The sequence below is a fragment of the Mirounga leonina genome, unplaced genomic scaffold (genome assembly GCF_011800145.1).
Source record: "Mirounga leonina isolate KUSES-001 unplaced genomic scaffold, KU_Mleo_1.0 Mir_93, whole genome shotgun sequence".
In the NCBI taxonomy this organism is placed as follows: Eukaryota; Metazoa; Chordata; class Mammalia; order Carnivora; family Phocidae; genus Mirounga; species Mirounga leonina.
Genome location: NW_023270854.1, coordinates 34,383,577 through 34,402,272, shown reverse-complemented (window position 1 = coordinate 34,402,272; position 18,696 = coordinate 34,383,577).

Genomic DNA, 18,696 nt, shown 5'->3' with positions numbered 1-18,696 from the left:
ATAGCCTCATGAGAGCACATCCACTCATTTAAGTCTGTCAGTTGGCTGTTTTTAATGTATCATTTGAGAATGTGTTGGGATGACATGCAGCCCTGGATAAGATTGTTTTGAACAATATGAGAAATCAGTGGCATTCAGGCCAAATTAAATCTAATTTACTCTACAAATTGCCAAACTATCAGTCCTATTAAATCTGTTTATTAAAAGGCAGGAGAGTCGGCCTGGGTCGCAAGCTGCGGCTGGGATAATAAGACAAAGATGAAGCCCACTAATGTAGATAAATCATGTTTGATTTCCAGGCCAGAGGTAGCCAATGGGAGGGCTTTCACCTCGCCTTCCCTGTCATCCAGAGGTGTCCGTGAGCCAGTCAGAATGTCCCCAGAGTCAGGTCATATTGATTGATTTTCATGGCACTGGGAGGCCCATGTCATTGCCCCCAATCTGGGGTCATTAATAAAACCAACTCCATTTCTCTCTAGTTATCCATTCTACAAAATATAATTTAAGCAGGTATTTATGATTTAGAGGTGAGTGGGATAAGGAAGGTAAAATAGCAGATAATGGTGGTGGTAGTGGCAGGGATAGGAGGTTGGGATTGTTATCTTCTGAAATCCTAGAGTGTAGATGGGGGAAGTAATAGATCTTTATTCTCAAATTACTTGGGGTGACCACAAAACATTATAAGGTTTTGGGTTGGATTTTACATCTTAAGAACAGCAGGTGTACACATAAAATGAGGGGGAAAGGGCAATGCTAATTAAGGCCTTATTCTTTAAGAAAGATGGTGATTAACATAACATAATAAAATAAAATTAAAAAAAAGAAAGATTAATCTTTGTTTATGGTGCTCACTTGCTTGCAATGCTCTATGTCAGGGTCTCCAGTTACTAAATTCTACTCATCCTTGGAGGTCTATCTTATGCCCCCTCTCATCTTAAGAAGTCCTTTTTTAATATCCCAGGCCTTGGCTTTCCTTCGTTTGAACTCTTGTCTCAATGAATATTTTTTCCAATGAATATTAATAGCACTTGATTTGACAATTATCATATCCCTCACCATACTGCACTTTGATAAATCTTTTTTATGAATTATTTCCCTGAAACTACAAAAGAAATATGTAGAGAGATCCAGTAACTTGCCCAGAATCACACGATTAATAACTTGTGCTGTTCCTAAGTACCCCCTCAATGTTTGATTTCATGGGGTAGTCTGATCTTGAGGGGGAAGCTAACTCATCAAGTATGTAAGGTGGAGTGGGCTAGGGACTGGCTAGGGAATATAACGTGAACTAGATTCTTTTGGGGGCTAGAAAAAGCAAAGCCCTCCAGTAGGTGTCAAGCAATGGCCCTTCAGCCAGTGTAGGCAGACAGGCTGGGTTGAAGCTGAATGATTGGGTTCACTAATTCAGAAGATTATTCCCTTTCATTGAAATTTGGCCCGCAAGTACCTTCCACAGATCCATATCTGTGCCTTCCACTTTGTTCCAGGCAGTCTTCAGCTCAGACAGCCTTTATAGTGGGTACTTTCTGAAAGCTAGGAATAAGGAGGATAACTAAGAATAGCGAACAAGCCTTGAGCATACAACTTCAAACCCCAGATCGTAATTCCATGGAGTAAACTCGTGGGTTTCAGTTACCACTCATTCAGTACAACCCAGTGATAGGTTCAGGAAACTTCTGGAGGAAGGTTGAGGTGGGAGAAGGGAGGGATGAAAATTGCTCACAGTAATCCAAAGGCTTTATTAGTCTGTAATTAGGAGTGATGGGAGGAAGCCAAGTGAGGGAAAATTTAAGCTGAATTGCAGGAAAAAACGAGTCTCTAACAATAAAGAGTATTCAACTGTGGAGGAGGATGACAGAGACAGAGCAGTGGCCGTCACTCATAATTTCTTTATTGGTAATTTGGTCTCTATATTTTGGATGAAATACATATCTGGGAACCATGCCAAGTCATGCAAGGGATGCCCTTTAACCGGCATTCAGGGTGATAGCATTAATGGCTCTGGGAGAGGAAAATGAGATAATCTTGAGGACGAGCTGAGAATGAGAAGTCCAAAGAACAAGGTGTTCTCTTAGGTTTGGGTCCTGGCACTGCACATCGTCTGAGCCACTCACAGTTGGGGCCCTGCACCACCGGAGCAGAAACCAGTGATCTCTCACCTTGCTTCCAGTATCTCTAGAGGGCGTCTCTGACTGCCTCCAGTCTTAGAGAAATCTGAATTCTCAGAATATCTGTATTCTAGGAAATGACCATTAAAATGCAACTCTGTTCCATGTAGTATATTTAAGTTAGAAGGGAAAGAAGAGCAAAGATGGGGTTTTAAAAATGAATTAAAACATACATAAACAACTTTGCGTCACCTTTCTGATAAGACTTACTTATGAAGTCTTTGGTCGTGTCCTATCTAGAACACTCTACAAGTGTTTTAACCAGCAGCTCTTTCTTCCTTGAGTCTCTCATCCAGGTGGGTTTTTGTGCTGCTATTTTCATGTCAGCTCTCTGTTCATGATCTTTCCAAGGATTTCTACAATGTGTCCTCAACTTACCCCGTGGCCATTATCTGCATTACTCAAACCCTCCAGTTTTCCAACGTGTTTAACATTTACCCAACACACACACACATACACGCATGTGCACACACATATCCAAACATGAACACATGCTTACAGATGTGTGTATGCATGTGCACACACACATGCAAACAATAAGAAGAACCCTTTTTTTCATTTAACATTTTGAGAGTCTACTGTTTCTGGGAATATAATTCGAGGACATGCCTCTTTTGTTTTTAAACCCAATCTACTTGTTCTTCAACTCCATTTCCCACATCTATAAAAAGGCACATGTGAACATAGTCACCACTCTTCTTCCACCTGGAATGCTATCATCACTCAACTTGGGGTATAAGAAGTCTACCTGCCCTCTATGGCTCAAACCTAGCACTATTGTTACAGAATGCCCTTCCCAACCTCCTCAGCATGAAGGGATCCCACTTTTCTCCGAAATTCAGCAGCCTGGTGAATGATACAAGGATGCTCAACATACCTGCCTTCTACCTTGGGTCTTTGCCTTCACGCTTTAACCCCCTTACTAGGATGTACTTTCTCAAAGTTGAGGACCATGTTTCACATAGCTTCACACTTCCCACAGTACCTAGCAAGGTCTTTTTAACCCAGTAGGTACTCAGAAAGCACTCTTTTTAGAGAATGAGTAATAATCAGAAGATGATGTTTTCATCATATCACTCCTCCATTTAGGACATGTTCTTTGTGATTATTCCCCAAGATCTCCTGAGGCTTGTGATTCCCCTAAAACCACACATGAGGTAGGTCCACTAGATCACTGCTGGCCATCAGCACTCTTTGCTCTGCCTCATGAGTTCCTCTGCACTGTAGCACCACGGCAGGTCCGTTCTCCACCTACGGGGGTGGCCTCTCTCAGCTGGCACTTTGGAGCCAGCCAAGCCCTGCCTTCTCCAGGAAACTTGTGGCCGTTCACTCTAAATGAACATCCAGGTTCCTGGATTTTTTATGTAATTATAATTAAACTACATACCATAGCCTTTAACTACTTTCTGTTCTAAGAATGTTTTTGTTTTGGGGGGCGGAGCAAGATGGCGGAGGAGTAGGAGACCTGGATTTCGTCTCCTCTCAGGAATTCAGCTGGATAGGGATCAAACCATTCTGAACACCTACAAATCCAACAGGAGATCGAAGAAAAGAAGAGCAACAACTCTCTGAACAGAAAAGCGACCACTTTCTGGAAGGTAGGACGTGCGGAGAAGTGAATCCGAGGCGATATTCGGGAAGATAGACGGCGGGGGAGGGGCCTCCGTCGGCTGCTTCTGGCAAGTGATAGAGCCGCGGGGCACAAAATCGGAACTTTTAAAAGTCTGCTCCGCCGAGGGACGTCACTCTGGTGGCTAAGCGGGGGGTGGAACCCTCCGGGACAGTGTGGTCTCAGGACCCTCGGGGTCACAGAAAGACCGGGGGTGCCTGAGTGTGGCAGAGCTCCCAGGTATAGGAGCAGGGAAGCCGGCTGCAGAGGCGGAGCCCAGGCGCGGGCTCTCAGCTCGGGGTTGCCATAAACCGTGATCCGTGGCACAGTTGGGCCACTGCTCCTCCAGCAGGGACCCAACAAGCGGCAGATCTGGGGAGACTCACCTTCTTCCCCCAGGAGGAGCCGCGCGGGAGTGCACTGCGGGGATCTGCTGGGTTTGGAGACTCCACCCGGGGTCGGGTGCCGGAGATAGAAACGTGCGGTCACAGGCCGGGTGAGCACGGAGTGTGGCCGGAGACCGGGGAGACAGGAGTGACTGTCGGCTTTTCTCTGGGGGCTCACTGAGGATTGGGGCCCCAAGTTCTCGGCTCCTCTGGGGCGGAGATTGGGAGGCCGCCATTTTCACTCTCCGCCTCCAAAGCTGTACGGAAAGCTCGCAGGGAACAAAAGCCCCGGAGAGCAAACCGGAGCAGATTACTTAGCCGGGAGGGGGCAAGGGCGGGGCAATTCCGCCTCCGGCAGAGACATTTGGAAACCATGGCAACAGGCCCCTCCCCCAGAAGATCAGCGAGAACAGCCAGCCAAGACCAAGTTTACCGATCAATGAGAACGGCAGAACTCCAGCGCTAGGGGAATACTGCACATAGAACTCATGGCTTTTTTTACCATGATTCTTTAGTCTTTCAAACTTAAGGTTTTTTTTTAACTGTCTTTTTTTCTTTTTTCTTTTTTTTTTTTGAATTTTTCTTTTTCCCTTTTTCAACCAACATCTTATCAATCCCTTTTTTAAAAAACATTTTTATTTTTCATTTTTAGAGTCATATTCTATCCCTTCATAATAGTTACCCGTATTTTTGGCATATTTATATAAGTTGTTCTCTCTTTAAAATTTTGAGATAGTTTCTTCTAATAGATCAAAATATACCCTAAATCTCTAGTATATGGTTTTTTCTACTCCCCTGCCTGATCACATTCTCTCTTTTTCTTTTTTCTTTTTTTAAATCCTCTTCTTTCTTTTTTCAAACAACTTCTTATCAATTCCTTTTATAAAATTTTTTATAATTTTCATCTTTACAGTCATATTCCATCCCTTCATCATATCAGCCCTTATTTTTGTACATATATAAGTTTTTCTTTCTTTAAAATTTTGGGAGGCACTTTCTTCTAACAGACCAAAATACACCCAAAATCTAGTGTGTGGCACTGATCTATATACCAGCCTGATCATATCTGATCACATTCTGTTTTTTTTGTTGTTGTTGTTGTTTTGTTTTGTTTGTTTTTATCTTTATCTTTATCTTTTTCTTTTTTTTTCTTTTTCTTTTTTCTCTCTTTCCCTTTCTTTTCCCACTGCTTCAGGTCTTTTCTGATTTGTTTAGAGTACATTTTCTGGGGACGTTGTTACTCTGCTAGCATTTTGTTCTCTCATTAATCTATTCTCCTCTGCACAAAATGACAAGACAGAAAAAATCACTTCAACAAAAAGAACAAGAGGTAGTACCGACTGCCAGGGACCTACTCAATATGGACATTAGTACAATGTCAGATCTAGAGTTCAGAATCATCACTTTAAAGATACTAGCTGGGCTTGAAAAAAATATGGAAGTTATTAGAGAAACCCTTTCTGGAGAAGTAAAAGAACTAAAATCTAACCAAGTAGAAATCAAAAAGGCTATTAATGAGGTGCAATCAAATATGGGGGCACTAACTGCTAAGATAAATGAGGCAGAAGACAGAATCAGTGATATAGAAGACCAAACAATGGAAAATAAAGAAGCTGAGGGCGCCTGGGTGGCTCAGTTGGTTAGGCGACTGCCTTCGGCTCAGGTCATGGTCCTGGAGTCCTGGGATCAAGTCCTGCATCAGGCTCCCTGCTCAGCGGGGAGTCTGCTTCTCCCTCTGACCCTCCCCCCTCTCATGCTCTCTCTCTCTATCTCATTCTCTCTCTCAAATAAATAAATAAATAAAATCTTAAAAAAAAAAGAAAGAAAATAAAGAAGCTGAGAAAAAGAGAGATAAACAACTACTGGATCATGAGGGCAGAATTCGAGAGATAAGCGATACCATAAGACGAAACAACATTAGAATAATTGGGATCCCAGAAGAAGAAGAAAGAGAGAGGGGGCAGAAGGTATAATGGAGCAAATTATAGCAGAGAACTTCCCTAATTTGGGGAAGGAAACAGGCATCAAAATCCAGGAAGCACAGAGAACCCCTCTCAAAATCAATAAAAATAGGTCAACACCCCGACATCTAGTAGTAAAACTTACGAGTCTCAGAAACAAAGAGGAAATCCTGAAAGCAGCTCGGGAGAAGAGATCTGTAACCTACAATGGTAGAAACATTAGATTGGCAACAGACCTATCCACAGAGACCTGGCAGGCCAGAAAGGACTGGCAGGATATATTCAGAGCACTAAATGAGAAAAATATGTAGCCAAGAATACTATATCCAGCAAGGCTGTCACTGAAAATAGAAGGAGAGATAAAAAGCTTACAGGACAAACAAAAACTAAAGGAATTTGCAAACACAAAACCAGCCCTACAAGAAATCCTGAAAGGGGTCCTCTAAGCAAAGAGAGACCCTAAAAGCAACATAGACCAGAAAGGAACACAGACAATATACAGTAACAGTCACCTTACAGGCAATACAATGGCACTAAATTCCTATCTTTCAATAGTTACCCTGAATGTAAATGGGCTCAATGCCCCAATCAAAAGACACAGGCTATCAGACTGGATTAAAAAACAAGACCCATCGATATGCTGTCTGCAAGAGACTCATTTTAGAACCAAAGACACCCCCAGATTGAAAGTGAGGGGGTGGAAAACCATTTACCATGCTAATGGACACCAAAAGAAAGCTGGGGTGGCAATCCTTATATCAGACAAATTAGATTTTAAACCAAAGACTGTAATAAGAGATGAGGAAGGACACTATATCCTACTTAAAGGGTTTATCCAACAAGAAGATCTAACAATTGTAAATATCTATGCCCCTAACATGGGAGCAGCCAATTATATAAGGCAATTAATAACAAAAGCAAAGAAACACATCGACAACAATACAATAAGAGTGGGGGACTTTAATACCCCCCTCACTGAAATGGACAGATCGTCTAAGCAAAAGATCAACAAGGAAATAAAGACTTTAAATGACACACTGGACCAAATGGACTTCACAGACATATTCAGAACATTCCATCCCAAAGCAACGGAATACACATTCTTCTCTAGTCCCCATGGAACATTCTCCAGAATAGATCACATCCTAGGTCATAAATCAGGTCTCAACCGGTACCAAAAGATTGGGATCATTCCCTGCCTATTTTCAGACCACAATGCTTTGAAACTAGAACTCAATCACAAGAGAAAAGTCGGAAAGAACTCAAATACATGGAGGCTAAAGAGCATCCTACTGAAGAATGAATGGGTCAACCAGGAAATTAAAGAAGAATTAAAAAAATACATGGAAACCAATGAAAATGAAAACACAACTATTCAATATCTTTGGGATGCAGCAAAGGCAGTCCTAAGAGGAAAGTATATAGCAATACAAGCCTTTCTCAAGAAACAAGAAAGGTCTCAAGTACACAACCTAACCCTACACCTAAAGGAGCTGGAGAAAGAACAGCAAATAAAGCCTAAACCCAGCAGGAGAAGAGAAATCATAAAGATCAGAGCAGAAATCAATGAAATAGAAACTAAAAGAACAGTAGAACAGATCAACAAAACTAGGAGCTGGTTCTTTGAAAGAATTAACAAGATTGATAAACCCCTGGCCAGACTTATCAAAAAGAAAAGAGAAATGAGCCAAATCAACAAAATCATGAATGAAAGAGGAGAGATCACAACCAACACCAAAGAAATACAAAAAATTATAAGAACATATTATGAGCAACTCATGCCAACAAATTAGATAACCTGGAAGAAATGGATGCACTCCTAGAGATGTATCAACTACCAAAACTGAACCAGGAAGAAATAGAAAACCTGAACAGACCTATAACCACCAAGGAAATTGAAGCAGTCATCAAAAATCTCCCAAAAAACAAAAGCCCAGGGCCAGATGGCTTCCTAGGGGAATTCTACCAAACATTTCAAGAAGAATTAATACCTATTTTTCTGAAACTGTTCCAAAAAATAGAAATGGAAGGAAAACTTCCAAACTTATTTTATGAGGCCAGCATTACCTTGATCCCAAAACCAGACAAAGACCGCATCAAAAAGGAGAAGTACAGACCAATATCCCTGATGAACATGGACGCAAAAATTCTCACCAAAATACTAGCCAATAGGATCCAACAGTACATTAAAAGGATTATTCACCACGACCAAGTGGGATTTATCCCTGGGCTGCAAGGTTGGTTCAACATCCGCAAATCAATCAACGTGGTACAATACATTAACAAAAGAAAGAACAAGAATCATATGATCCTCTCAATAGATGCAGAAAAAGCATCTGACAAAGTACAGCATCCTTTCTTGATCAAAACTCTTCAGAGTATAGGCATAGAGGGTACATACCTCAATATCCTAAAAGCCATCTATGAAAAACCTACAGCAAATATCATTCTCAATGGGGAAAAACTGAGAGCTTCCCCCTAAGGTCAGGAACGCAGCAGGGATGCCCACTATCACCACTGCAATTCAACATAGTATTGGAAGTCCTAGCCACAGCAATCAGACAACAAAAAGAAATCAAAGGCATCCAAATCGGCAAAGAAGTCTAACTCTCACTCTTTGCAGATGATATGATACTTTATGTGGAAAACCCCAAAGACTCCACCCCAAAACTGCTAGAACTCATACAGGAATTCAGTAAAGTGGCAGGATATAAAATCAATGCACAGAAGTCAGTGGCATTCCTATACACCAACAACAAGACAGAAGAAAGAGAAATTAAGGAGTCGATCCCATTTACAATTGCACCCAAAACCATAAGATACCTAGGCATAAATCTAACCAAAGAGGCAAAGGATCTGTACTCAGAAAACTATAAAATACTCATGAAAGAAATTGAGGAAGACACAAAGAAATGGAAAAACGTTCCATGCTCATGGATTGGAAGAAAAAATATTGTGAAGATGTTAATGCTACCTAGAGCAATCTACACATTCAATGCAATCCCCATCAAAAGACCATCCACTTTTTTCAAAGAAATGGAACAAATAATCCTAAAATTTGTATGGAACCAGAAAAGACCCCAAATAGCCAGAGGAATGTTGAAAAAGAAAAGCAAAGCTGGCGGCATCACAATTCCGGACTTCCAGCTCTATTACAAAGCTGTCATCATCAAGACAGTATGGTACTGGCACAAAACAGACACATAGATCAATGGAACAGAATAGAGAGCCCAGAAATGGACTCTCAACTCTATGGTCAACTCATCTTTGACAAAGCAGGAAAGAATGTCCAATGGAAAAAAGTCAGTCTCTTCAACAAATGGTGTTGGGAAAATTGGATAGCCACATGCAGAAGAATGAAACTGGACCATTTTCTTACACCACACACAAAAATAGACTCCAAATGGTTGAAAGACCTCCATGTGAGACAGGAGTCCATCAAAATCCTAAAGGAGAACACAGGCAGCAACCTCTTTGACCTCAGCCGAAGCAACTTCTTCCTAGAAACATCGCCAAAGGCAAGGGAAGCAAGGGCAAAAATGAACTATTGGGACTTCATCAAGATCAAAAGCTTTTGCAAAGCAAAGGAAACAGTCAACAAAACCAAAAGACAACCGACAGAATGGGAGAAGATATTTGCAAATGACATATCAGATAAAGGGCTAGTATCCAAAATCTATAAAGAACTCATCAAACTCAACACCCAAAGAACAAAGAATCCAATCAAGAAATGGGCAGAAGACATGAACAGACATTTTTCCAAAGAAGACATCCAAATGGCCAACAGACACACGAAAAAGTGCTCAATATCACTCGGCATCAGGGAAATCCAAATCAAAACCTCAATGAGATACCACCTCACACCAGTCAGAATGGCTAAAATTAACAAGTCAGGAAACGACAGATGTTGGTGAGGATGCGGAGAAAGGGGAACCCTCCTACACTGTTGGTGGGAATGCAAGCTGGTGCAGCCACTCTGGAAAACAGTATGGAGGTTCCTCAAAAAGTTGAAAATAGAGCTACCATATGATCCAGCAATTGCACTACTGGGTATTTACCCCAAAGATACAAAAGTAGGGATCCAAAAGGGTACGTGCACCCCGATGTTTATAGGAGCAATGTCCACAACAGCCAAACTGTGGAAAGAGCCAAGATGTCCATCAACAGATGAATGGATAAAGAAGATGTGGTATATATATACAATGGAATATTATGCAGCCATCAAAAGGAATGAGATCTTGTCATTTGCAACGACGTGGATGGAACTGGAGGGTATTATGTTGAGCGAAATAAGTCAAACAGAGAAAGACATGTATCATATGATCTCACTGATATGAGGAATTCTTGATCTCAGGAAACAAACTGAGGGTTGCTGGAGTGGGGGGTGGGGTGGGAGGGATGGGGTGACTGGGTGATAGACACTGGGGAGGGTATGTGCTCTGGTAAGCGCTGTGAATTGTGCAAGACTATTGAATCTCAGATCTGTACCTCTGAAACAAATAATGCAATATATGTTAAGAAAAAAAAAAAAGAAGAAGAAGAAGGTAGCAGGAGGGGAAGAATGAAGGGGGAGAAATCGGAGGGGTAGACGAACCATGAGAGACAATGGACTCTGAAAAAGAAACTGAAGGTTCTAGAGTGGAGGGGGGTGGGAGGATGGGTATTGAGGAGGGCACGTTCTGCATGGAGCACTGGGTGTTATGCACAAACAATGAATCATGGAACACTATATCTAAAACTAATGATGTAATGTATGGGGATTAACATAAGAATAAAAAAATGTGAAAGAAAAAAAAAAGAATGTTTTTGTTTCACTAACTAGATCATAAATTAGTTTAGGGACATATAGAAAAGTGGTAAAATGCTTGAACTCCAGAGTCAGCAGCTTGGTTGGGATCTGACTCTGACACTTATTAGCTGTGGGATCTTAAGCAAGTACTTAACCCCTCTATACCTTCTTTTCCATCATCTCAGGAGTATCCTTGATCCAGAGAACTATGAACTAAACAGACTAAAATTTGCATCTACCTTCAGAATGCAGGGAATAGAGGCAGAAACACGTGCATAAAGAATAATAAATTATAGATAGTGGGTCAGACAGTAAGGACTCAAGGAAAAGAGCAAAGGGAGAAACCTGGATGTGCTGGTCTGTCTAACAGGTCCTGAGTCAATTCTTGAGGGATTTTATCAAGGAAGAGAGCACATGTGGAGTGATTCTGAGCCCATGCATGCTGTGTGGACCGAAGTGACAAGCAGAGGAGCCTGTTATGACTGGGGATGCGTAGGTCTAGATACAGGTTTATGTTCGTGGTAAAATGAAATCTATTTCTTTGAGCACATTGGAGGCAGTTTCCCTTAAGTGCATTGTCCATATTTTCTCAGCCTATATATGTTGTACCTGGTTTTATGATGGCGCAGATTACAGGACATAGAGACCACCCTCGAAAACATGGCATGTGACTGCCATGCCCACAGATATGCTGGAGGCAAGACAAAAGCTGACTAGGCTATTTTTCAAAGCTGAGAAGAGAGTGGGGGTGAGTTGTATATGTGCAAAAATTATCTTCATCACAAGGCAGGAAAAGAGACCTCTGAGGATGCTGTTAGCCTCCAGAGGAGGCTGCATTCCTTCAGTGGGTAATCAAAGGTACCAGAGAACCATTCAAAATGAGGAAGGTTGCATATGCATTGGGGCGGTCCATTAACCTCACTGCTTCCAATTCCGTGATATTAAATAGCAATTAGAACATCATACATTTATTTATTTTTCTGCCCCACCCCTTGGGCCCCTTGAAGTCACTTCATATTTTAGTCTTGATGGGACATAATAGAGCCAAGAATTGCAAACCCACCAGATTGGGGAGCTTTTGGGGGAAAGTCGCATGAAGGGCACATTTTTACTGCAGTAACTAACAATTATCTTCAGAGGTTTCAAAACCTGCCTCATAAATGTAACATTCCAATCACATTCTTACCATTTAATGGGGAGATATGAAAATTCAGTTGACAGGGATGTCGCTTCCATGAAGGTATTTTCATCTGGAATAGGCACTGAAGACACCTTTAGGAGAAAAAGCCCGTGTGAACACACTCACTGGACTCATGAGTCTGATCCTGACTCTGTGGACCTCCCGTCAGCCCTGCACGTGTCCTCCCAAACAGAAGTGGTGCTCGCTCCCCATAGACTTTTCTTTCCTAGTCCCGGTCTGAAGTGCCCTGTCCTGTCCCAGCTATACTCTGCCTGCTGGAGCCTCTGTCCCTGCTTTAGGAGGACTACTCATTCCTCACAGCCCAGAGTGATTTGCCTTCCTCCCTGAAAACATCCCTTGCTTCTCCAGCCCGTTCTCATCTCTTCTTATTCTAATTCTTATGGCATTTAGAGCTTAAGCTTCATAATTAAATTCTAAATTATAGACCATTCTATTGATATTAATAATATGATTTTAACATAATGTGCTATGCACTATTACTTCAAGTACACAAAGCTCATATCCCAACTAGGAGCGCATAATGAAAAGGGCCTGTTAAGAATAACTGGGGGGGGGGGGGGGGGGACATTTCTGACATTGTATTGGGTCTTTAGGGGAGATATTTGGGCTGGGGTTCCCTTCGATGACGTTTAAGCAAGTCACATGTCTGCACTGATTTGTGAATGTGTCTGTGAGCATTTGTTTGAGTTGACTGTTCCTTTACTGTAGAAAAGCACTTTGGATTACATTTAATTCTAAAATACAAATTGAATGCATACTAAGGGTAAGATACAGTGCTAATTTTGTGGATGGAGGAGAGGTAGGCAGGGGATGGAGGAAAAAAAAAAACACCTGAAAATGTATCAGAAATCTCATCTGAGATTCTGACTTATCTGTGCATACTTGTGAATTCTTGACACATAACCATCCCCTAGTGGGCCCAGGGGCTGTGAGTGCAGAGACCTGCTTCTGATGTGGGCATCAGCACAAAATGACTGTAGCTCTTGGGTCAAGTCACAAACTCCTTTGCTTTTAGATGCCATGCACTCAAAGCAGGTACAGAACAGTTATTTCCAGAGTGACATCCACAATTAGAGGATGAAGAAGAGGATGAAGAAGATGATCCACTAAGGTGTGGGAAGAGAGGATCGGAACTTGTATTATTAGTAAAAGGATTAAATTTCTAACGTTTAATTTTTAATTTGCTTGGAGGCCTCTTCAGTCCTTCAGCCAGAGTCACCTAGCTCACAGTGGTTTTGAGGTGACCAGAAAGGAGGGTGAGGATTCTGTAGCACAGGGGATTTGGTGATGTGCCATCGCTGCTTTATTCTTTTAGTTTATATATGCCCAGGTAAGGGGATTTGTGGATTTACTATCTTCTTTTAACAAAACTGCCCTTCATAGAACAGAGAAGTGACTTACAATAATTGTGTGAAAAAACGGGACTGAAGAGAATGCTAACCATACAAGCCCCAGAGAATCACCTTGGTAGGACGGGCTGGCGCTCACACTTGTCTTCCTCACTCTGACTTAGCCCCACTGCCAGGTAAAAATAAGGGTAATCCCATCAGATGTAAAGAAAGGTCAGTCAGTGAGCGGGAAAGTAAACACCCTCTGAAAACGGGTGTTTAGAAACGGTTCCATCTCTGTGTGATATTCTTGCCAAAAATTATGATTAAAGTTCTCCTATGTGAGAGCACACTGAAAATGTCAGGAAAATTTTTCTAACCTGCTTGACTTTAGATAAGCTAGAAACTGACTAGCAAAATTCCAACAAATAGTTTTGCTCTTGGGTACATAGGATTGAAGAGTGAACGCATGACTACTCGGCAGAACCAATTGTGCCTTCATCCACAGGCATTGTGTGTCTTCCTGAAGTACCTTTAACAGGCAGGGCAGCCATGAAAACCAAGGATCGAAATAAACTGAAATCAGTGCTGGACCTTACAATTGTTCTATCACAATGTATTAAACCAAGACTTTCTGAAATGTGAAGCATATTCAGGCTCAAGGCTTTCTCTGGAAATATTACTATGAATAATGTTTTCAATTTCAGCAAAAGGTTAACATTAAATTGTGATTACATAAAATAAAAAGGCAAATGTTGATTTTATTTCTCATTTTTAATTTATATTTTAATGTAAGTTTTACAACAAATACAACATATTAACTTATAATATGTATATATGTATATGCATATATACATATGTTTATCTATCTATTTTATTTATAGGGGGGCAGCAAGCTCAATTTTTTTTCCTGATGATGTATATGGCCAGAAACTGTTGGAGACCACTGGATTTGAGCTATATAAGCTGCTTTTGAAAGTATTCTATATGACCATAATAATAGTGATAGAGAATGCTATTTGAGAAGCAAAGTACAAGGCTACTGGACCACATGATTGATGATCAGTGAGGGCAATTAACTGCAAGCAGGTGCCAACAATAGATTTGATTAAAATGGGGATGGTTCAATTTTTCTAAAAGAATATGCTGCAGATTCTTCTGTCTCCTTCTTAAGAGCCTGTTGCACAACTCAACTCGCTTCTTCTTCCTTACTGCTCAGTGCCTGTTTGTGTTCACCCTCCTCTCCAAACTGGACAGCTCTTTGCCTCCCAAACAGAACTGGTACTCGCTCCCCACGACTTTTCTTTCCTAGTCCCGGTCTGAAGTGTCCTGCCCTGTCCTCCTGACCTTCTTGTTGTACCCAAATCTTGCTCATCCCTCCTGACCAAGGTCAACTCTCTTCTCTCCTTCAATCTTCTCAGACCACTTTAGCCCACAATTTTCTCTTTCTTTTCTAAACTAATAGTTTCTATCTCTGCCACTCATTTGACAATCAACTATATAATGCATTGTGACAGCTCTGATATTACATTGTGCCATAGCATTATTTCTCTCTTCTGTTTTTAGTTTTTTTTTTTTAATCTATTTCCTCTCACATTTTTCTTTATAACTGTAACTTCACTCAAACCTCCTTTTTGGTAGGGGTGATATTTTCCCCTTCTGATATAGTCTTTCTTAATCAATGCTCAGTGAAGATGTTCAATAAATATTAGTTGTTAAAATAAAGGATGGGCAGTTCTATTGGATGTTGCATTTCTTCACCTGAAATTAGAATGACAAAATATACTCGTGGGGCTGATAGAAGGATTAAATGAACAATATATATAACGTGCAAGGCAGGGGTGCCTGGGTTGGTCAGTTGGCCTTCTGCTCAGGTCATGATACCAGGGTCCTGGGGTTAAGCCGAGCCCCACATAAGGACCTCTGCTTCTCCTCCGCCTGCCACCCCCCCTGCTTGTGCTCTCTCTCTCTCTGTCAAATAAGTAAATAAAAAAAAAGTGCAAGGCAGAATGCCCGCTGCTTGGTAAGCCCTGGTAAATTTTATATTCCCCAGAATTAACTCATTAATGAAAAGTTTTATGTCACAAAACCACTTGGTTATTTTGAAGCAGTAGTTGGACAGGAATGAATGATTTGAGTCCTGCTTTATTCGCTTATGCACTTACATCAGTCACTAAAGAGGAGGTTTTTTTATTTTTTCTTAAGAGGAGGTTTTAAATTTGTATTTCAGTGTGCCTTTTCTTCTTATTATATCAATTATTATTCTCTGAAGTTTTCTTCCTATGATCAAGAGGAGAGATTATAATTTTCTTGACTCATTGATAATTGATGCTAATAGTATGATGGTCTCTCTGACAATTCAATACACTGACCACCATGAAAACACACACACACACATACACACACACACACCTGCAGTGCCCTTAATCAGACCTGAAGCTTCCTGCTGACAGATATTTAACTCATTAATTCTGTCTGGCTGTTGGTCTGACACCATCACTATAATATAATATGAAGTGCTAATTATCACAAAATCCAATGATACAATTTACCAGGAGAGAAAAACCTGTTTTTCTTTCTTTATTGGGAGCTCCTGCTCCTTCTCTTAAATTTGGTCAGCATTTACTATGATAGAAGAGGAAACCGCAGTTACCACATTTGCCTTGAGCCCTAACTAATGCGAACCACAGTTCACTCTCAATCTCTGTTATTTTTCAGATAATTCAGCACATCACTGGGTGCTTAAGAGCTTCTGTTGGTAATCTAAGAAGACAAAACAAATCTGAGATCCTGTATCCCCTCGCACGGGTCCTGTGACGATAAGCAGCGGAGGCCTGTCCCTCCCTCCTGGGCTCTGAATCCATTTGTGAGTACAGGCACTGAAGAGCTGGCCATCCATTTCATCCTGTTTCCTAAATTAAATGGGCTGGTCAGTTTCAATATTCCTCTCAGGTCCAGATTTCTTAACAATAAAGCCACCCTTGCTAGACTTCCTTAGAAGAGCGTGTGTGGCTCCCGAAGTCTGGAAACTGCCCGTTGCCACCTGGTCCAGGCCGCTGTTCCTAAGCCCACCCACAGCGGGGCAGTGCTTGAGAGAATCTCCTGCCTCTCCCTGGTGATCACCTCGCTGCCAGGGTTCTACTAGTCACTGAGTCCTCCTATTGACCCTCCTATTGACCCTAGTGACCCCAGAAAGGCATTTTCTTTTCCTGTAGTCCGTTAACAATCGAGAAGCCATTTTTGTACCCGGAGGCATCATTAACCTCATCCATTCATTTGCCAGCCCAACTAAACCCTGAGTTTTCTTTCTGTTTCTCTCCCCACTTCACCCTGCCACAGATGTGACCTAAACTCCTGAGCCCCTGGGGGGCGAGTGGGGAGTCAGAAAGGGTGGGGCTGGTGTGGGAGAGGGGGCAGCTGTGCGGGAGAGGAGGGTGGGGGCACGGGCAGAGCTGCCCAGGGCCCCTGGAGTGAGCCCTCTGCCCGTCAGGCCATCCCTCTCCCTTCTTTCAATACAACTCCCGTCACTTGATTCCTTAGTCCCAGGAGCTCAAAGAACGCAGCAGTGGGAGAAGAAAGGCAAGGGAATTTTCCAGGGCACAAACCTCCTTAAAAAGTTCCCTTAAACTATGTGCAATGAATGAAATATTGAACAGCCAGGATAGTATTTTAAAAAGGGATATTAAACAACAGTGCAGGACTGTCTGGTTATATTACAATGTCTATCTTTTCATGTGTCAGCAACAAGTAACGCTGAAGGAGGCCTAATTAACATATTCACAATGGTACAGGTAGTAAAACAGTTATGCTTTGCATTGCTCAGGATGTTCAGAGCTGAAATAGATAAACTATGTGGGAGACTAGTAATAGGTAATTATTCTCTACTTACATATTCAGCCTCATAATTCTAAATTAAGGTAAGTGGAAAAGCTTATAAAATATTCAAAGCTCCTTTATCTTTCCTCCTCCCTCTTATTAGAAACTGTGCATGAATTTGCATAGAATAAACTGAGCTCATAAATCAAAGAAGAAACTGCAAGAATGCTCTTTGTAAGTTATAATTTAAGGTTAACTGTAGCACATTTTGCTTACTGTATTATTAATGACTTTCGTTCACTCATGACAAGATTACATATTAAAAATTGTTGGTAGACAAAACTCAGTTCATAATCAATTTGCTTCTTAATGTGAGCAATCTGCGTGCATCCCTACGGCAGAGGCAGGTTTAGCGGGGATAATGGAAGGAGCGCCTTGGGAAGGACGGTTCTCCCACAGCGGGGCTCCCGCAGGGGCGTGATTGACAGGCAGCTCCGAAGCGGGCTTGAGTGGCTGCTGAAGGGCGAACCTGGACGCCTGCAGTCAGCGCCCGGGCTGCTCCCCGCGGCCGCGAGTTGGGCTCCACACTGAACCAGCCTCCTCTCTCCGTCTTCCTCCCCCAGTGCTGGGTACTTTCCAACAGTGGCCGGTGCTCGGTGTCCTTTCATCCTCCCATTCTCATTTACGAAAATTCGTCACATCTCTTTGCTAGAAAATGTATTTCTTTTCCACTATTAAGCAAACTCAATTTCCATACGCTTTCTCAAACAGTTGCCCTTCTCATTTCCCCTTGTTCTCCTTCCTCCGTTTCGCCGTCTGTTTAGATTTCCAGCCAGGTCCTCTCCGCACTCTTGACTTCTGGGTCTCATCATTTCCGCTCTTCCTTGGAAACGCTCCTTCTCCTTCACCAGAACAAAGGATCGCCAACCCTGTCCCTGCAGCCACAGCGCCCCCCTCCTCCGCCCACCCTAGGGTCAAGTCTTTTATTCTCGTCTATTGAGATCCTCGCTGCCTTCTGAGGCACTTACCCTCACTCCCAGCCGGAGAAGCAGAGAGACCCACAGGATGTTTCCGGGTTATTTTACTGGCAGTCAGCATGGGCGGGTTTGATCTTATACTTGAATCTTGCTTCAGCCCTGGCTCGGCCTTAGGTAGATTTTTGGAGGGAGACAAGCTTGCGTGTCTTCTGAATGTGTAGGAAAACATCCGGAAATCGTACAGTAGAGTGTTACAATGCTCTATTTCATTAGCGTTTTTAATCCTAGCATTATAGATTCAGATGAATTGGCACCCATTTATCTACAGAATGTGTTCAGATTATGTCAAAAGCCTAATCACACTGGAAACACTTGAGGTTGCTGCTCCTTGGGATGAGGAACCTCTGATGTAGACATAGTAGTAACCTCTACAGTCCAGAAAGCCTTGGCTATAGATTCTA